The 21,140-nt window shown below is 44.0% G+C and overlaps 1 protein-coding gene across 1 annotated transcript in view; it reads left to right on the plus strand.

Annotated features, from left to right (window-relative positions):
- ehd4 (EH-domain containing 4) overlaps positions 1–21,140 on the plus strand; it is a 107,390-nt gene that overhangs the window by 58,602 nt on the left and 27,648 nt on the right. The gene's annotated exons all lie outside the window — the stretch shown is intronic.

Consider the following 21,140-nt stretch of genomic DNA (forward strand, 5'->3'; position numbering starts at 1 on the left):
AGGAGTCACTGAATCTGTTGTTACAGGAAGTCAGACAAGCACAGGTCAGCAGATGTGTGTTTGTGTGCATGCACATGTGTGTGTGTATGTGCGTGTGCGTGCGTGTGTGTGTGATGATAGACAACATCCATAATACTGTGCCACAGGGATGACATTTTTGTAGGCCAACACGGAAGTTAGCATCGCCCTGGGTTCCCTTGTTAATGGGGTTTTTGGTTTTCTGAACTGATCAATACTAGACTGGTTGTCATGAGAAAACCTGAACCTGAATGCATTCTCATTAGACATTTTACTTAAAATACTTGCAATTTTGGGAATATTTTGGGATGGAAATAGTGGAGTTTAGAAGTCTTGAGCATCACCAGTTCTCTTGGCAGCTACAGTCCAAAAACATTGGTGTTGGCCTCAGAAAGCCATATCAGTCAACTTTATGTATGCAGACACAACCGTTAAAGACAAACCCTGAGAGCTCTGTTAAGAAACCTTGACTTTTCCTCATCCCATCTGGAGGGTAGGGTGGGGGCTTGATTTGGTTCTGCATTTACCTTAAACAGCTTGTTAGCATTGTTAGCTTTAGCATTACTCTGTGAAATTGTCTTTGAGAAGCATTTTGTTAGCCGTTGCAACACACACACACAATAGGCTATGTAGTTTTATTTATGGAGTCAGTCTTTTATCCAATGTAGGCTACTTCATGTTTAATGTAGTATGGCAGGGGTTCTCAAGCTTTTTGTAATGTAAGGCCCACTTCTGATTGTTAAAAAATGTCCGAGGACCACCTAAATGAGAAAACGGAACAAAACATTACACAAAAAAGAAGAAAAAATAAACTGGGCTGTCGGCCCAGTCAGACATAGGCTAGACTCTTGCGGTTTGGATCGGTTTGGATTTCTAGTTTCCGGCAATACCAGAATCTTAATCTTAATCTTAGCAGAATATTTCACTCAGACCAACATTTTTAAAAATGGCGTTTGATTTTTTTCCTTTTCTTCTTTTTGGGGGGGCGGGGGCATTTCGTTTTTAAGTTTTGGTCAGAGTGAAATGTTGTATGGTCTCTCGTGATTGTAAATATATCTGAATCGCTTGGTTTGACCAAGTAAAACTATTTTTATAAGCTTTTTATGGAATGTCTATGGGGGGGGGGGGTGGCAGTTGAAATCCCTTGGTATGTCTAAACTGGAAGTGGACGTGATTAAGAACACTGTAGTAGTGTCATGTTGTGGCTGATTGAGCTCCGAGGAACACCCCCCTGCTGGCCCACTGTGTCGTTGCATAATACTGCAGCAGTTGGTTTCATTTCCTCATATTGTTTGAAGTGATATTAGCAGGCCGGCTGTGGTCCAAACCACCGCCCATATTCACCTTTTAACATTTCTGACTGAATAGAAGTTTAGCTCCAGCTTTTATTTAGATGGAACTTAAAGACCGTTTCACCCGAATTTAGTTTCTTTCCTGTCAGGTATTTGTATTGGCAAACACTGCAACAGGAAGTAAGTTATTTAACAGCTGTCTTATTGCCTTATTGCCCTATTTTTTGTTTACTGTGATTTTGTACCTACCAAACTTATTTACCTACTGCACCTTGTCTATAACTGAGCCCACAGCATAAGAATTTCACACGTGCATACAACGGAGTGACAATGAAAATCTTGAATCTTGAATCTTGAGCTAGGGTCAATTTAGAATGTTTATGTTGTCAAGTTGCCAACAATAAGAAGGCCAATAAGAAAGCCATATTAAAGGCAATGTTAAGTTACAACTGGGGAGAAAATGGGGTCGGGGGGGGGGGGTCGGGAAAAAAATCCATGTTAAGTACATCTAGGAGTTTGCTGTTAGAGAAAGGTTTTGCAGAAGTCGTTTGTGGAAGCAGCCTGTGTTGGTCTGAATGAAAGCAGCAGCTGCTGAGTTTGCAGTATCGGAACAGAAACCGTTGTTTCTCAGGAAAAGACCTGCTTTGTCCTGAATGAGTCACAGCTGCTGAAGGGGAAGTTGGATTTCATTTTATAGACTACAAAGAATTATTTTTCAAAATTTCCCTCAACTAAAACTAAAGCTGAGATGACAGATGGGTGCGGTTTCCTGACTGTAGCCACAGGGGGCCGCAGGGGCTTCCCTGAGGAACCCCTTCACTAAGTTTCATGGTCCCTGATATCGGGCATCATACTGTACGTCATTGCACGCTTTGAATTTATTACACTTACAAGTTGAGGTTCAGGTAGAGCTTTGCTGACACTAGGCCCCAAGAACCCATTGTATAATAAAAAAACACTAGGGAGCATATCTTACACCCAGCGCAAGGTGTTCACAATTACGCACATGGTTAACCTGCCTGCAGGTTAACCATGCAGGAAGGGCACAGAGGAGAGGAGAGCTGTGCTGCTGCAGACTGAGCTATCAATATATATCGATCACATTGATTGATAGCGACGGAACTGATTGATGCTGTGAGGTCAGTGTGTGGCAATAACAATGGGCAAACACAGGTTTGTATAACCGATAACCTGATTGCATTGTTAACTCATTGAGTGCCAGCCACTTTTGGAGAACGGACGCTCCCAGTGCCAGAGTTTCAGAGCGTTTTCAGTGATTTCTCGAGGACCACAGAATATTGTGTGATATTACTATGTAAACACCGAACACGCCCAAAGAATGATGAGACTCTCTTCTATCATCAGCAAAAAAAAGTTTATTGATATCATTTTCCGTTCTTTAGTTATGAGCCGGAGAAGATAGGTTGATTTCACCAAAAAGAGACGTTTCAAACTAGGAGCTGAGATAATTAGCCTTTTGTGAAATGAAGCATTTCAAGCACATAACTGACTCTGAAGCTAATATTTTCTGATGTGACACCTCAAAAATAATTTCCTTCAATAAAACAGTGAAAACAAAGGAATTTTGTTTGGCAAAATAATATTTTTTAGCTGCAACCAGCAGCGCTGGCCCCTGCGTGCGCTGCTGGTTGCAGCTTCTTGCTGGTCTTGATTTACTGCTGGTGGGCATCAGATATTCTAGCTTGTGTTTGCCAATCCTGTCCTGCTGTCTGGGTCTGTCTGGGTCGGTGTTGTATGCTGCCCTGCGTGCCCCACCCCCCCCCCCCCTCAACTGCAAACCCCTCCTCCGTGGGTGTGTCTCTGGTGGCTCTCTGCTGAGTTTGCTCTGCACTGAAAAGTGCGCTACATCCAGCTTTTTTACAGCGTTCCGCGTGTATTTGTCACCGGCTCTCATCGCTTCCAGTTGAGAATAATAACGACTCCACAACTAATCATGCGGATGGGCTATCGCAGCGGACACGGAGGGGCTCAATTGTGGCAGCAGATTGGCTGCTGCAGGCACAGCTAACGTTATGCTTCATGCATATCGATGCATACCGATGCGATTTCCGTTTCCCCATGACTTCTTCTCTCTTTTTTCCTCGCCTTTCTCTAATCTGGAGAGCACTGTCGCCACCTAATGGGTCCGTAAAATAGCTTTTACACATTCAACATCCACCATACTTTCACAGGAGATGGATCTGGCTTTGATCCACGTCCCACCGTCAAAAAACGCAATTGACGACAATCGTCGTCATTGGCACTCAATGAGTTAAATCAATGAATTTCAATCATTAAAACTACCACAGTGGTGACCTGGCATTCTGCTCCAAATATTCCTACTTCATATTATGGACATGACCATGATTCTCCCACTCGCAGAATCCGACATTTAAATAGCAATAGAGACACTGCGGAGTGCGTCATCATTCCGAAACCACGCCCAAAACGGGGGAAAACACAAACTCCCGTCCAATCCTGGCGTTCTCCTATGTCGCATGGTCGGGTGTTGCACACAAAGATCATATATACGGAAGATGAACACTCCAACTTACTTAATTGACAGCAACATCCACATTTTTCTTCTCGCCAATTCTCAATGGCTTCCTTGTTTTCCTCGGGCTGTCTGCGCAGCCCACCACACAACAGCTTTTAGCTATGTTTAATTCAAGGAAAATTACGCTGGTTTATGGGAGTGAACAGAGATGGATCCCCCGCGATGGGCGTGGCCTATTTCATGCAGTGTCTCTATGTGCCAAGGTGCAAGTGCACCAGTACGGCAACCATTTTAGGGCATCCTCCTCCCTCAGAGTATTGGCTGTCATTCCTCAGTCTAAGCGTTGTCAGTTCTTGTGTCTCATAGTAAACCGCATCGGGTGTGCTCTGAAACGCCTTCAGTCCTCACACAAAAATGTTGTCATTCTTCCTGCAATACGGTTTCACTCCTCACGCGTCAGTCATCGCACAAGACGGCGTCACTCGTCAGTCCTCGTTCCAAACTCCATCAGTTATCATAGCTCATACAAAACCTCTGTCAATCATCAGTCCTCGTACCTCAGTTATAATAGCTCATACAAAACCTCTGTCAGTCATCAGTCCTCATTCATCAGTTATCATAGCTCATACAAAACCTCTGTCAGTCCTCGTTCCTCAGTTATCATAGCTCATACAAAACCTCTGTCAGTCATCAGTCCTCACAAAACGGCATCACTCCTCACGCCTCCTATCATCATGGCGTAATTTCTCCTCCCTCACACAAACCTTTAAAAAATAATCTAACGCATAAAACTTTGTTGCTCCTGTTTTGTTTTTGGGGCAACGAATTTCACTTCCGGTTTAGTGATTTTGGTGATGGAGTTTGGAACGAGGACTGACGAGTGAGGAGTGAAACAGTATTGCAGGAAGAATGACAACGTTTTCGTGTGAGGACTGAAGGCGTTTCAGAGCACACCTGTTGCGGTTTACTATGAGACACAAGAACTGACAACGCTTAGACTGAGGAATGATAGCCAATACTCTGAGGGAGGAGGATGCCCTAATGGTTGCCGTACACCTGGCTTTTAAAGGGAATGGGAGATGACACATGATTGGTTGCGTTCTCAGAGCACTTTGTATTTTCATGTTGCATTTTCACTGTTACAGTTTTCAAGGAGCTGTCCATCAGCAAGGGTTTTTTAAATGTGTTTAATGTGGAAAAAAAGTATTTCTTTACAGTGTAATGATTTGGCGGCCCACTTGCAATACCTCTGCGGACGACCAGAGGGCCACGGCCCACAGATTGGGAATCTGGTTTAGAGCATGTGTCTAAATACGGCCCTAGGAGTCAATCTGAAATCTATCAGTCTGGTGGTAGCAGGGTGTCTACTCTGCTGAGGTCACTGAATTGTGTCTTTGGGGATTAATAAAAGATGATAAAACAAGACTGATTTTCATGATTCCTACAATGTGGACTTGTTGCTCATGGTTTCAAGATTCAAGATTCAAGATTCAAGATTCAAGATTCAAGATTTTTATTGTCACTCCATGGTACAAGTACCACGTGTGAAATTCTTGTGCAGTGGACTCCGTTTACGACATAGTACAAATAGGCAACAGCAATAAGTAATAGGCAATAAGAAATAGGCATCAATAAGCAATAAGACAGCAATAAGGCAATAAGAAATAGGCATCTTATAAGCAATAAGACAAGTCGGTGGCTTATACGACAGTGGCATATTCATTGCACATAGGTGCACATGTCATGTGCATACGTTAGACGTGTTCAGACATTCCAAATTCGACGTTTTATACATACATGTACGTACAGGTTTGAAGTGATAGCAGTGGCATGTTGGGTGTGGAGCGGGAGCCTTTTAGTCAGATGACTCATAATATATTCCAAGGCTTACATGCTATATAGATCTATAGGAGTGTGTTTTTTCTGCAAGCAGGCAGATCCATTGGAATGCAGTTCGGTTCTGTCAGAGCTCATAAACATAAGGAGTTCTTCAGTGAACCTTCTGGGTTCCCCTATGGTTGCAATCGGAGAAACTTGTAACCGTAACGGTTCCTCAGAATTTACTTTATTTTCTATTGAATTTATGTGGCATAAACGGCAATTCTTTGTAACTTTGCACCACAACCTGAGGAAGTGATGGGACATGAGAGGGTTGGCTCACCCTGAAGTTGTTGGCAGAAGGCAGACAGAAGCCTCAGTGCAGTTGGGAATGAAAATGAACATCCATCTGCTGTAGTGGATGAGGGGTTGTAGACTTACAGCACATTGTGATGGATGGGGGAACAAATTCAGCCAATGCAAAGCAATAGAGAGCATACCTTTTATGAGGGAATTGTCACCTTCACAATCACTGCATTTTCAATTATCTGTGACAAAGTTACTGTGTAGAGAATAACCATGAAAAGCAACAACAGTCATTTCAGAGAAATCATACTACATGAAAGGGGGCAAGCACTGATGTGTCTACACACTCTGCATTACTTTCAGGTAATCTGTCTAGACAGACTCTCAACTTGCATCGAAAATCTGTCGGCAGGCTCCGTCAAAAGGTGTGTAACAGCACTCGCACGCATGGTGCGCTTTACCCGATCGAAATGAAGTGAACGTGACCGGTGTGTTGTCAACACTTACCATTTTCAGCATGTAGCAAGTTGCTACTTGCTACTAGCAACGAGCTAGAGTTGTTATTGTTGTTTCATAGCGACGGACGGATTTGAGAGCGACACCCAGAGAGCGGAAAAGAAATGCATTAATGGGCAGAGCCGGTCGGTTGGAGCCAATGGTAGAGCTTGCAGGGAGCGGAAAGGGATTTCCTTCCGCTGCCGACCGCGCCTCTTGAGTTCCTGTTGCACCACATTGAAACGGGGCTGCCCCCAGAGGTTAGATAATTTTCTTTTGTTTTTTGTTTAACCGATGGGTTCCCAGATTGCTTTCAGGTGGTCCAGTGGGGCTGCAGTTCATGCTACATGGATACAGTTCACAGAGTTCTTAACATCTTATTCTCTAGCACATGTTCCTAAAGGAGCATTCATACCAAGTTTATCTGAACTCTACAGTGTTTCCTCCGTTAGTTCAATTCAATTGTCCAGGTGAAACATTAGAACAATGACCTTTGAACTCTGGTGGCACCAAATAACAGTACAGAGAGTCTCAGTCCTCTAACAAGAGACCTGCGGCATATTAGTCCAACCAACTACAGGAAGCCACCCCATTATAGGTACAAGCAGACGTAGGCTGGTCCGGTTTGGAAAGCCGAGCAGAACAAAATGAAGTCTGGACCTGTGCTCATATTCAGCTATTTCTTCGTCTGTTCAAAAGTCCACCTTGCTGAGATGGAGATACAGGGAGTGGAATTGGATTTGTTGTGATCCAATAAACAAGCTACTTGGGAGTTATGTGACTTTTGTTTTCAAGCCCTGGTTTGCTTCTAATTGTCCCGTGTGAACCTAAACCAAATACAAACATGGCAACAAAGTTGACTTTTCCCCTCTGGTTTGGACCAAAGAAAACCAACTGTAGCTGTGATCGCACCCCCAGGTATTTGCCATTACACCATGTAAAAAAGAAAAATCTGGCTGTCTTGCAGTCCTTCGAAGTCCTTCTGGATGAGAGCATTGGTTAAAAGGCTAAATTGGAGGGGCAGACGGAGGGGTGGAGGATTAGGGGGCAGTAGGCAGGGACGATGCACAGGCGTTCCCCCATCTGGAAGCGCTTAGCCCTGCTCAGCTGAGGCTGCATTCCTCCTTAAGACATGGACCAGGCCAGCTGTGAGTCACCAGCCTGGGCCTTACGTCAGGCCAGCCGCCAGCCGCTTCACGTCTGCTCAAACACCAAACAACTGACCCGGGGTCAGTCAGATCACAGCCTGGGCCTGACGTCAGCCAGCCGCCGGCCGCTTCGCGTCTGCTCAAACACCAAACAACTGACCCGGGGTCAGTCAGATCAGAGCTACCGCTCTCCAGCAGCTCTGCACCGCTTTTTAATGCCCTGTCTTTTTATGCACTTCTCCTATGTACAGTTAATATGGGTGGAGCTGCTTCTGGCTGGGTGGAGCTGCTTCTTGCCCACTTGGCTTCAGCCAGAAGTGTTCAGACAGAACTGCTTCCAAACTGTCATCCACAGGCGTGGCGTCAATAGAGTCTGATGGTCTGAATAGAGTTCTATTTGATTCTGTTCTATTCTATTGTTCTGTTCTGTTTATTATTACTGTTATTAGGGGTCCAAGCACGAAGTGCGTGGATCCCTATTGTATCTGTTCCGTTTATTAGGGGTCCAAGCACGAAGTGCGTGGATCCCTATTGTATCTGTTCTGATTATTTATTTTTTTTTTTTTTTTTTTCTTCTTCTCCGGTAAAACTGTATGTACAGCAGAAACTGTAAGGCTCAGCATAGCCAGACTGGGCACATAGATTGTAAATGTGCCTCACTACTCAGAAACAAAAAATTACCCATATCGGCCAGATGGTGGCGCTATAACAGACCATTTCGCGTTATGGTCCATATCTTCTGAACCGTGAGGCGTAGAATCAAAATTCCACTTCGGCTGTATTCCCTGGATCAATACGCATCTATCCATATAGGCCACGCCCATTTGCGTGTGCCTAGATGTTCCGCCATCTTGGACTTTCTAAAAAAAAAAAAAAAAAAACTCGTCCTAGGCCATTTGCCCGAATGAGCGCAAACTTTTTGTGTGTCATCTCTGGACTTCCCTGATTAAAAAACTTAGAAAGAATTTGGATACGTGAAACCGTCTTGAAATGATAAATGTTTAAACTTTTGTGTATTTACTTTTGTTCTTTTCCTGCCCTAAAAGTGTGTGGATCTCAGAAACCATACACCCCCCATCACCCAAACTTTCCACACAGGTTCACGACATCACCCACTACTCAGAGTAAAAAAATTACACCAATCCACCAGATGGTGGCGCTATAACAGCCAATTTCACGTTTGTCGGTCCATAACTTCTGAACTGCGAGCTGTAGAATCAAAATTCCACATCTACTGGTTTCCCTGGAGCATCATGTATCTAACCCACTAGGCCACGCCCATTTCTGTGTGGTAGATTTTCCGCCATTTTGAATTTTATCAAAAACCTACTTTTGCGAGCTCCTCCTAGACTGTTTGGCCAAATCACACGAAACTTTTTCTGGGTTATCTATGGACTACCCCGACCTAAAGTTATTAAAGGATTTTGGATACGTGAAACCGTTTTGAAATGATAAATGTCTAAACTTGTGTGTATTTGCTTTTGTTCTTTTCCTGCCCTAAAAGTGTGTGGATCTCAGAAACCATACGCCCCACATCACCCACCTTTCTACATAGTTTCAAGACATCACCCACTACTCAGAGGAAAAAATTACACCAATCCACCAGATGGTGGCGCTATAACAGCCAACCACCACTACTACTGCCGCTGCTGCTACTACTACTACTACTATTCTTAGTACTTCTGCTGCTACTATTGCTACCACTCCCACTACTACCAACACTACTACTACTACTGCTACTACTACTACTACTAGTACTGCTTGGAAACCGTCAGGTCACCGGATCTCAACCAAACTTTGTTTACTTGTGCACATACCAAGTCTGAATAAATGTGCACTATCTGACATATACCCCCCAAGTCACCGGAAGCTTGGACCCCGCATCGCCGCTTGCGGCTATATTTATTATTATTATTATTCTCACCTAAAACAGCATGCACGTCAAAAACTGTAAGGGCTACAGTAGCCAGACCTTGCACATAGGTTGGAAATGTGCCCCACTACTCAGAGACAAAAAATTAGCCATATTGGCCAGATGGTGGCGCTATAACAGACGCTTTTGCGTATTGACCCATGACTGCTGAACCGTGAGGCGTAGAATCAAAATTCCACATCTGCTGGATTCCCTGGATCAATACGCATCTATCCATATAGACCACACCCATTTAAGTCTGCTAGATTTTCCGCCATCTTGGACTTTCTCAAAAAAAAAAAAAAACGAACTCGTCCTAGGCCATTTGCCTGAATGAGCCCAAACTTTTTCTGTGTCATCTCTGGACTTCCCTGATCTAAAGTTGTATAAAGAATTTGGATACGTGAAACAGTCTTGAAATGATAAATGTTTAAACTTTTGATAAACAAACTCGTCCTAGGCCATTTGCCCGAATGAGCCCAAACTTTTTCTGTGTCATCTCTGGACTTCCCTGATCTAAAGACTTACAAAGAATTTGGATACGTGAAACCGTCTTGAAATGATAAATGTTTAAACTTTTGATGACACATGCTCTGACACTATGTCATCACCGATGACAGTCTTGTGACATCACTGATGATGTCATCTATGATGTCATCTATGATGTCATCTATGATGTCATCCTTCCTCTACATAACATCACGCACACACACACACACACACATGCACACACACACACGCACACACACACACACATGTACACACATATACACCTATACACACACACACACACACACACACACACACACACACGCCACACACACACACATACACACACACACACACACACACACATACACACACACACACACACACACACACACACATATACTCACACATATACACACACATATATACACACACACATATACACACTTACACACATATACACTAACACTACTATTACTACTGCTACTACTGCTTGAACCCGGTCAGGTCACCAAATCTCAACCAAACTTTGTGCACTTGTGCACATACCAACTCTGACTAAATGTGCAATTCAGTGTCTATATTATCTGACATACACCCCCCAAGTCACCGGAAGCTTGGACCCCACATCGCCGCTTGCGGCTATATTTAGGGGTCCAAGCACGAAGTGCGTGGATCCCTATTGTATCTGTTCCGTTTATTAGGGGTCCAAGCACGAAGTGCGTGGATCCCTATTGTATCTGTTCCGTTTATTAGGGGTCCAAGCACGAAGTGCGTGGATCCCTATTGTATCTGTTCCGTTTATTAGGGGTCCAAGCACGAAGTGCGTGGATCCCTATTGTATCTGTTCCGTTTATTATTATTATTATTATTATTATTATTCCGCCCTAAAACAGCATGCACGTCAAAAACTGTAAGGGCTACAGTAGCCAGACCTTGCACATAGGTTGGAAATGTGCCCCACTACTCAGAGACAAAAAATTTGCCATATTGGCCAGATGGTGGCGCTATAACAGACCCTTTTGCGTATTGACCCATAACTGCTGAACCGTGAGGCGTAGAATCAAAATTCCACATCTGCTGGATTCCCTGGATCAATACGCATCTATCCATATAGACCACGGCCATTTAAGTCTGCTAGATTTTCCGCCATATTGGACTTTCTCAAAAAAAAAAAAAACGAACTCGTCCTAGGCCATTTGCCCGAATAAGCCCAAACTTTTTGTGTGTCATCTCTGGACTTCCCTGATCTAAAATTGTATAAAGCATTTGGATACGTGCAACCGTCTTGAAATGATAAATGTTTAAACTTTTGATAAACAAACTCGTCCTAGGCCATTTGCCCGAATGAGCCCAAACTTTTTCTGTGTCATCTCTGGACTTCCCTGATCTAAAGACTTACAAAGAATTTGGATACGTGAAACCGTCTTGAAATGATAAATGTTTAAACTTTGACACTATGTCCACCGATGACAGTCTTGTGACATCACTGATGATGTCATCTATGATGTCATCTATGATGTCATCTATGATGTCATCCTTCCTCTACATATCGCGCACACACACACACACACACACACACATGCACACACACACACACACACACATGCACACACATATACACCTATACACACACACACACACACGCCACACACACACACACACACACACACACACACATACACACACACACACACACACACACACACATATACACATACACACACACACACATATACTCACACATATAGACACACATATATACACACACACATATACACACTTACACACATATACACTAACACTACTATTACTACTGCTACTACTGCTTGAACCCGGTCAGGTCACCAAATCTCAACCAAACTGTGAGTCAGTGTGATGACATCATTAGCTAAATGCCTAAATTTGCCCATCAAGTTGTCCTGCTGGGCTGGTAGCCAAATCCCTCCCTTCGCTCCTGGCTCTGCACTCCCTAGCCTTGCCCACTCAGAGATTTCCATGCCCACCCTGAACTGGACTCGCCTACCATGACATGGCCCCACCCGCCATGACCCAGCCCTCCAATCAGGCCCCACCCAGTCTGCTGTCTGGCTCTTCATCCTCCTGATCCAGTAACGACCTCAGTGACCTGCTGTAAACGACATGACATCACTGCTCCATACTCTCTCTCTCTCTGTCTGTCTGTCTCTCTCTATAGTAGAACATGGAAACAGTTTGTTATTTAAGCCTAACCCAAACCATAACCGTGACCGTAACCAAGTTGTTTTAGTTACCTAAACCAGTGGGTGTAAACGTGGGACCCGGGGAACCCAAGGAGTCCTTGAGGGTTCCCCAGCAAAAATGTATTACAATTTATTATTATAATTCCATGAAAGTAACACAATGACAGAATGTATGATTGTTTTGGTCATGGGTTTCATACACTTTCTCTAATAAAACTTCTAAAGGCAAAAATCGTATTAGATGGGGGAACCTGGGACAAAATCTTATCAAGTTTAGAGGTCCTTGACATGAACAAGTTTGAGAACCACTGGCCTATAAACCCACCGTATATAAATCGGTCATGTTGCTTGCAGGCGCTTTTATTGTGAAAGTTATGACCAGAAAACACATGTCATTCTGACTAGCTTTACACTCGTGTTGCTGGACACGACAAAGCATATCTGCACGCAAAACTGGCAATGCAATTTGAAAGTGTAAAGTTGTTATTTGTAGGCAGATTGCTGAGACCGGGTTGGTTTTTCCAGTCTATGCTTTGATGCTGGACTGCTTCCTATCAGAGCACTTTGATAGAAAATCTATTCACTCACGTGACTTTGACTTCATTTTGCTGCTGTACATTTTAGGATGTTGTTTGACTTAATGCTGCTTTCTTGGCTTGATCTCCCTCAGACAGCTACCTGCTTACATAAAGGTTAAATGAAAGTTGTAATAATAACACATAAGCACTCCTGGCCAGAGTCATGTGCTGGTGTTGAACTCTGCTCTCAGTTGGCACACAGACAGACAGGCAGGCGGGCAGACAGACGTTGCTGACTGGCAGTGATCGTAGCGCTCAGAGGAAGCATTATTGTTGGACCTGTGGCATTTCCCCTTAAAGAAGGAAATGGAACATGTGAAGCAATTAGCCACCCTGTAATAACCACGCTGCAAGGTCAGAAGCTGCAAAGAGACCAGAGGAATGTACAGTAGGGCTGGCCCAAGACATTTTCTGTGCTCCGGATATTCGGTAGTAATCAACAGTCAATATTCGGATATTTGGCATGGGGAGGGGGGGGTCCTCGTGAGTTGGTTAAACTCACTCCCCAGTGTAAAGCCCCGTTAACCAGCTCCACCAAGGGAGCTAGCTCTCTTGGCATTGCTGTTAGCGCGTGCACCTTGCAAGCGGGAGATCGTGGGTTCGAATCCCGCCTCCACCCCTGGGCAAGCCCCCAACATGGGTTGCTGTGCGCACTGTCAACACAACGCAGGTTACATGAGCATGACTCAGGAAGGTCTCAGCTGCAGCCACTGAATCACTGATCCATCAGAAAGGATAGACTTCTGTCCGTCAGCTTGTTTTAGAAAGTCGGTTTTCCCACGTGCAATGTGAGCAAGACGAGGTGTTTTGGGGAGAGTCAGTCATAGATGGAAAAGCCCAACTGTCAGTGATGTCACTCAAGCCACTGTGATGTCATCAGTGATGTCATTCGAGCCACTGAAATGTCATTGGTGATGTCATAGATACCAGGTATAATGCCGCGTTCGATTATAAGTGGGATGTGGCAAGTTGCCAGTTGCTACTAGCAAAAATCAAATAAAACGCCACTATAACTCAGAGTTCCTACCCGCAAACTTGGGTATGATTTCTCAACCCCCAGTAGCTCCACCGCGTCATTTGACGTCATTTCAAGATGGCCACGCATGTTGTTTATGGTGAGAAACATCAAACTTTTATCAGATTGAATGAAACGCGTAATTTTGCGTCATGTTACTTGCTACTTCCCAGTGCAATCTCGAACGCAAATAGGTCAGATATGACGCGTTGGCCACTTGCCACTTGCCGGCTCCTACCATAAACGAATGCAGCATGTGTAAGACCGGTATACAAAATTGGATTTTATACCCGGATTTCGACCAAGGGCCAACGCCTCTAAGAAGGTCACAGAGCAACAGGGCCTGTTGTGTTGTACTCCGAATGACCTTTGAATGACCTTTAGGTCAAGTCTGATGTGGTTTGAGGGGCATTTATCAAGGAGAGGTGGGGGTGGCCCCTATAAGTCACTGGCCAGTTGTACCACCATGGCTTTTACCCACACCAGAAATATATCTTAGTGTCTTGGAAGCAATGAGAAAAGACGATACTGATTATAGTAACATAGTGGGGGGAAGGCTAAAAAACAACTGGGAACATTATCTCCAAATGTATACAGATGGAGCCCAAGATCCCCAAACCGGAAAATCAGGATTTGCATTTTGCATTCCAGATTTGGAAATCAGGAAGACGACTGACTGTCTGAGGGGTTTTTGGTCTTTACAACAGAACTAATGGATATAATATCTGCATTGCAGTGGATTGAGGAGGTGAAGCCAAGCCATCAGTCATATGTTAAGATTCGGCTTCAGTTCTGAGGGGAGGAAACCTTGCAGCCTGCTCAGATCTTGTGGTGGAGCTGTTGGTTCTGTTGTATAGGATTGAGCAGCCTGGAGGTTCAGTGGGGTTTCTTTGGGTGCCAGCCCATGTGGGAGTGGAAGGGAATGAGGTAGCTGATGTGGCAGCTAAAAAGGCCCTGAAGAGAGACATCGATGTCATGTGAGAGTACCCAATGGGACATATGAGTGTAGGTCCATTATTAAGAAGAGTATAACAGCTGTGTGTCAGAAAGAGTGTGACAATGAAAAGAAGGGGCATCACTACTTCTCTATTATATACAACATAGTGTAAAGAGAGAACATTGTTATTTAGGGAGTGAGAGAAGGCACACAGTTGTTATGACTAGACTGAGATTGGGACATTGTGGACTGGCATGGGACTTGGCGATGGTGGGAAAACATGAAGATGGACTGTGTGGAACGTGCAGAACACAACAAACTGTGGAACATGTACTAATGGAGTGTAACTGTTAGACGCAAGAAAGTGTAAGGATTTATGCTGCTGTGTTAAGCCTGGGCACAAAGACTGTCTCAATGAAGAGCTGCTGAATCCCACCGAGAATTAGGCAAAGACTGTGAAAGCAGTCCTGGAATTTGTTGCTGCCACAGGGTTACTCCTGTGTAAGTAGAAACACCATGAACAGTGATATTCCTGACCTGTGAGAGGCAGCGGTGTGCTCCAGGGCATACAGTCTGCTGGACAGCCATCAGGAGAAGGAGAAGAGATTAGAAGAAGAAGCAGAATATTCCCCAGAGTGACATGGGTCTGAGTGAGAATAATAATAATATACCCCAACTGTGAGAGGCAGCAATGTGCCGCAAGGCATCCAGTCTGCCGGAAGAAGAAGAGTTAGTTTGCGTTGTTATCAGACTGTTGGCACTGTTGTTACTAGATTAAGTAACACATCGGCTGCCTTACAACCAGCCGGATTGCCCCAATGCACGTGGGCCTGGGCTTGATTTGCCCTTGTGTTGTTTTTTTACGCCGCTGATTTGCAGTGACAAATCTGTCAGTCCAGGAAAGGTTCATGTGTCGATCCGGGCAAGTCAAAGTTGCGTCCAATGTCCCCAGAACCAAGTCAAGCCACAAGTCTGCTCTGATGAGGTTTGAGCTGATTCGGATTATGAACATTTGAACAAACTCTCCATTGTCCATCCAGCTACTGGTCCATATGGGCATATGAAACTCGTCAAATCACATGATTTGGATTCCAGTCAGACTCAAGTCCCCAGCTCTGGTAATCCCTACTGTCAGTGAATAAAGAACAGTGCCAGGCCAGGCCAGGCTGTGCCCTCTGGCTGTGGATCGCAGTGTTTGCTGACTCAGAGACAAACACCTGAACCTGCAGGTAACCTGACACCACACACACACACACACACACACACACACACACACACACACACACACACACACACACACAATTTATTCATAAAGGGAGGATCCCAGGGTGTGCAGTCAGGCGCTGCTTTTTCACAGCCAGACAGAGTGCAGTTTACAGGCCAGACAGACAGGCAGGCAGACAGACAGGCATGCGGACAGACAGACAGATTGCAGTTTACAGGCCTGACAGACAGGCATGCAGACAGACAGAGTGTAGTTTACAGGCCAAGCAGACAGACAGACAGACAGACAGACAGACAGACAGAGTGCAGTTTACAGGCCTGACACCCAGAAAAAGAAGGCTTCTTCACTGGTTCTTGATCTATAAAATACCGTGGAGCCCAATTATGTCCACTTATCCTGAATACAAACTTGTACTCATTGACCGATTCTGTTTGTCAACATCTTTGACTATACAAAAATGAGACTAAAAGCGCCTTGATATCAAAAACAATCTTGATTTTCTCTTCAACCTTTTTTGCCATTATTTACAGTATGTCAGCTCAATTTATATAGAAAAGCACAAATGAACACCACTTTTATGATTTTAGAAGCCTAAATGTGATAATCAGAAAGCGCCTCAGAAATCATAAAAGTGGTGATCATTTGTGAAGATTATCTTGCAAGGAAAAGTCGCCAGCCACCGCTAGGGTTTTTGATCATTTTCACTAATCTTCCAAGAGCCACAGAATATTTTCTTCTATGACTACTTTCACAGGAAAAAGTGTTATTCTAAAAGTGTTATTCTAGCATCATCCATTCTTTAGTTATCTACACTTGAATGTAGGGTTAATTGAAAACATCCATCTGTCCCCAAAAAGCTGAGAAAATGCATTTTTGTAAATGATGATTGGTTCACACCAAAAGCATCTCAGAAGCAGCGTGTCTTGGCAGCGTCAAGCAGGAGCCTTGCCATTCACACCAGAAGCACTCTGTTTTGCTCCGCGCCTCGCTGTGTTTTGCCCCGCGCCGGTCACAACTTGCCTTGACTTCATGCGTGGTTGCTCATGTGAAAAATAGACCAGACGCCAAAACTATCGCTGCAGCACGCGTGCAGCGTCACTTCGGCATTGCTTCAGCGTAGGATAGGCGTTTGGTGTGTTTGGGCTGTACAGTAGTCATGTTCACGCGTCCTGAACTGAACCACATGTCTCTGAGGGTGGAGCTAGACTGGTCAGTGTTACACCAAACTATGCAGCCCATGTGATTTGGTTTCCCTTTCCGACCAAACATGTCCGCGGTCACAACTTTCACTATAACACCAGTGCGTGAGGGAGATTCACCCCCCGCTCTCAGAGAGAGGGGGTGGAGGTTGCAATCTCGTGTTTTCTGGGCGGGCGACTGGTTCTCGATCTCTGGAGGTCTGGGGCTCATTTATGGCTGAAATTTACACGGTGTGCGAACTGGAATACTAAACTACTTGATAGGAGAAGTGAGTTGTGTACGTTTGCCACCGCCTGGTGGAAAAAATCCTGCAGGTTTGATTGACGGTCACAAGTCCGTGTTATCAGTGAATTGGCTCGGTCAAACCACTGTTTGAGTAGCAAGCTGGAGCTTTTTCTGATGGCAGACTGTTCCTTTTATCTGCTTCCTGGTTTTGGTGGATAATCACTGTTGCTTTTGTGTAAGCCATCTATCACATGACCATGAAAACATGGATTGACGTGGAATCTTGTCAATGGTGGGGAAACGTTGTCTCAGAAATTAAGTTAAAACATGTCACTGGCGGGGAAAGAGTTAAGGAATCAGCCTTGTGGCACTCTTTTCAGAACCCTTATTGTTTAATGTATAGGAGACCAAACTGGCGACAGCTGTGACCTTGCTGCTGATAATATACACTAACTCAACCCTACACACACACGCGCGCACGCACGCAGACACACACACACACACACACACACGCACACACACACACACACACACACACCTGCTGAAATAAAAGGGGATCTACTGTGCCCCCTAGAAGGGATACAGTTGGCAGTCTTACTTTTCTTTGTGATTATCTATTTTCCTCTCAATGTTTGTTTACCCGTGTGTGTGTGTGTGTGTGTGTGTGTGTGTGTGTGTGTGTGTGTGTGTGTGTGTGTGTGTGTGTGTGTGTGTGTGTGTGTGTGTGTGTGTGTGTGCAACTTGCATGTGTGTTATGTCCACAAACAGTGTCTGTCTGTGGGGCAGGCTCTGCCTCATGGCCATGTTATGAGTGTGCACATAAAAGTCATTTTCTGTATCTATGTCATGTGTGTTTTGCCACTGCCCCACCCCTTTAGTAGACTAGCAGCAGGTGCTGAGTCTATTCACTCCAGTGGGAGAAGTGAACATGAGCACAGACTAGCGACAGGTGCTGAGTCTATTCACTCCAGTGGGAGCAGTGACTCTTATATATACCGTAAATTCCGGACTATAAGCCGCACCTTTTTTCCCGTTTTTTTGCCTTTTTTGGCCCCTGCGGCTTATATAACGGTGCGGCTTATCTATGGATTTTTTCAAAAAAAAAAAAAAATCTCTCTTTTTTAGCACTCTTTCTAACTATAAATCCACTTCTGTTTTAATTTCCTCTCTTGCCCTCTTTTCACCACACTGTATGACACTGTATGACACTGTATGACACTGTATGACACTGTGTGCACTGTAAATAACAACACAGGTGGTGTTGTGTTATGTTGTTTTGTTGAAATGTTAATAAATGGGAGCATTACATATGGTAATTAAACATTAAAACACAATAAAAAAAAAATACCATTAAAACACCCGCAGCTTATAGTCCGGTGCGGCTTATATAAGAAAAAAATAGTCAACTTTGCAGGTGCGGCTTATACACCGGTGCGGCTTATAGTCCGGAATTTACGGTATTCACTCCAGTGGGAGCAGTGAACATAAAGCATAGACTAGGGACAGGTCCTGAGTCTATTCACTCCAGTGGGATAAGTGAACGTGAGCACCAAGGATGGGCCAAGGATGAACCCATTACATTCTGGAGCGGATCCGACTCTGAGGTCTGCGCTCGCTGAGTGCCCTTCTAGTTAGAATAGAGATTTAGACAAACTGTGATTGAAGTATTGCAAGTAGGCTACACAATAATACTGCATAAGTAGTAGGCTACTCATTGAAATCAGACACAGTTGTGATGACAGTTTTGAGGTGTAGGTATCTATTCCATGTGTTAATACACTGGAATAAAGCCAGTGGATGGCCAGATGTTTACCCAGGCAGGGTGTGTTTGTGTGTGTTTGTTTTGTCCATAGGGTTTGTTTGTGTTCAGATCTATAGTGCAGTGTCGTGTGATCAGTCAGTCTGTGTGTAGTGTAAACCCTGCGATTTAAAGGTGACTTTTAAAGATGGCTCTCCTCCCTTTTAAGATCCAGATAAACATGAGACTCATTTGAAGCTGACAGAAGGATTATACATGAGCGTATGTATATATATATATATATATATATATATATATATATATATATATATATATATATATATATATATCTATATCTTTTTTTATTTATTTTTTTATTGTATGCATTTTGGTCCGATTCCACATCATTTTGGGTGAATATTGTTGTACTGCTAGGCTATTACTGTGTACCTGGATTTTAATGGGAGTTTTAGTGTCGCAATTTTCTAGCATACAAAATTTGGTCAAATTATACAGGCCTGACAATAATATATTGTATATCAATTCACACAGGCTCAGTACAATATTATCAGTATTGGTATGAGCTTTCAAAAACCTATTCGGTTGAACCCTATACCTAGTAGCACCTGTATTTTGCACCTGTATTTTTCTGCGATACCTCAGCATCCTACACAGACAGCCACTGAAGCTGACAAAAATGGCAACAAAGTCCCCCCCCCACTGCAGCAGCAAATACTACTAGCATTATAAATAAGAATGAAACCCAAATGAAGGCTTGATAGTGTCCTGCCCGGCCTTGGGGAAACCCTGTCCCTGGCACATTGTCTTGTTTAACTTTAAGAGCGTCGCCTCTCTTTAGTTTGCACTGAGTTTCCAGGGCAGCGTCACCCAGTCAGAGGAACCACACCCAGACCAGTAACCACCACAGGCTGGGTTCTCCGCCAGAGCGCGACACGCACAAATGCACACGTGCACGTGTGCACACACAACGTCCCCACAGCGTTCTCCTCTGTCATCTCCCCCCGTTCATTCCCATCTGAGCTGAAAGCGATATCAGAAGTTCTTTCCAAAATGACAGTGTCCTTTATAAAACTGTAGATTTCACACTGAAAGGTTATGGAGGCCTACGTACAAGAGAGGAAGAGAGGCACGGCAAAACTAAACCAATTTATAAAACCTGATTTGGGTCTGTCATAAAACTGCATACGCTTTCTGTCACAAGTTCCCCTTTATAAATCCTAATACATCTTTACTTTGGTGCTGCACGTTACAAGCCTTAAACTAGCCCTGTTAACTCCCATTTCTGCCTAATTAAACACATCAAGTATTAGTACTCCAGCACTCACCACAATTACTTAGAAGATCAACCATTTCATTGATAACCATCAGCCATAAAAACCAAGGAGCAAACGACGCAGTTTGCATGTTGTTGAACGAAGTAACGACATGCAAAATGCATCATTGCTTGATTGTGAACGAAACCCAAATCTAATTATAGCTGCTGCGCAGCAATGGGTCGTGGCCGGGCAAGTCTCAAGGCTTTGATGATAGACCATACGGTTCAGAAGTTATGGACCAGAATGTAAAGAGGGCTGTTATAGCTCCACCATCTGCTCAATTTGTGTAATTATTTCGTGTAGAATAAAAGGCCCCTCTGTGCACCTCCCTACCAAGTTTCGTAGCTGTAGCTGTTATGGTTTCTGAATTACAGCTAATTTACTGCAAGATTTTTCGAAACCCCATGCAAGTCAATGGGGGAAAAAAATATTATGACATCACAATTGCTCGAGTGACATCAGTGATGGCATCACAATTGCTTGACTGACTGATGACATCACCAATACAACCTAATTGCCAAATGTAACAAGATTTTTCGAAACCCCATGCAAGTCAATGGGGGAAAAAAATATTATGACATCACAATTGCTCGAGTGACATTAGTGATGGCATCACAATTGCTTGACTGACTGATGACATCACAAATACAACCTAATTGCCAAAGGTAATTAAGGTAATTAGGCTATA

Source organism: Poromitra crassiceps (genome assembly GCF_964638095.1).
Source record: "Poromitra crassiceps genome assembly, chromosome: 3".
NCBI lineage: Eukaryota > Metazoa > Chordata > Actinopteri > Beryciformes > Melamphaidae > Poromitra > Poromitra crassiceps.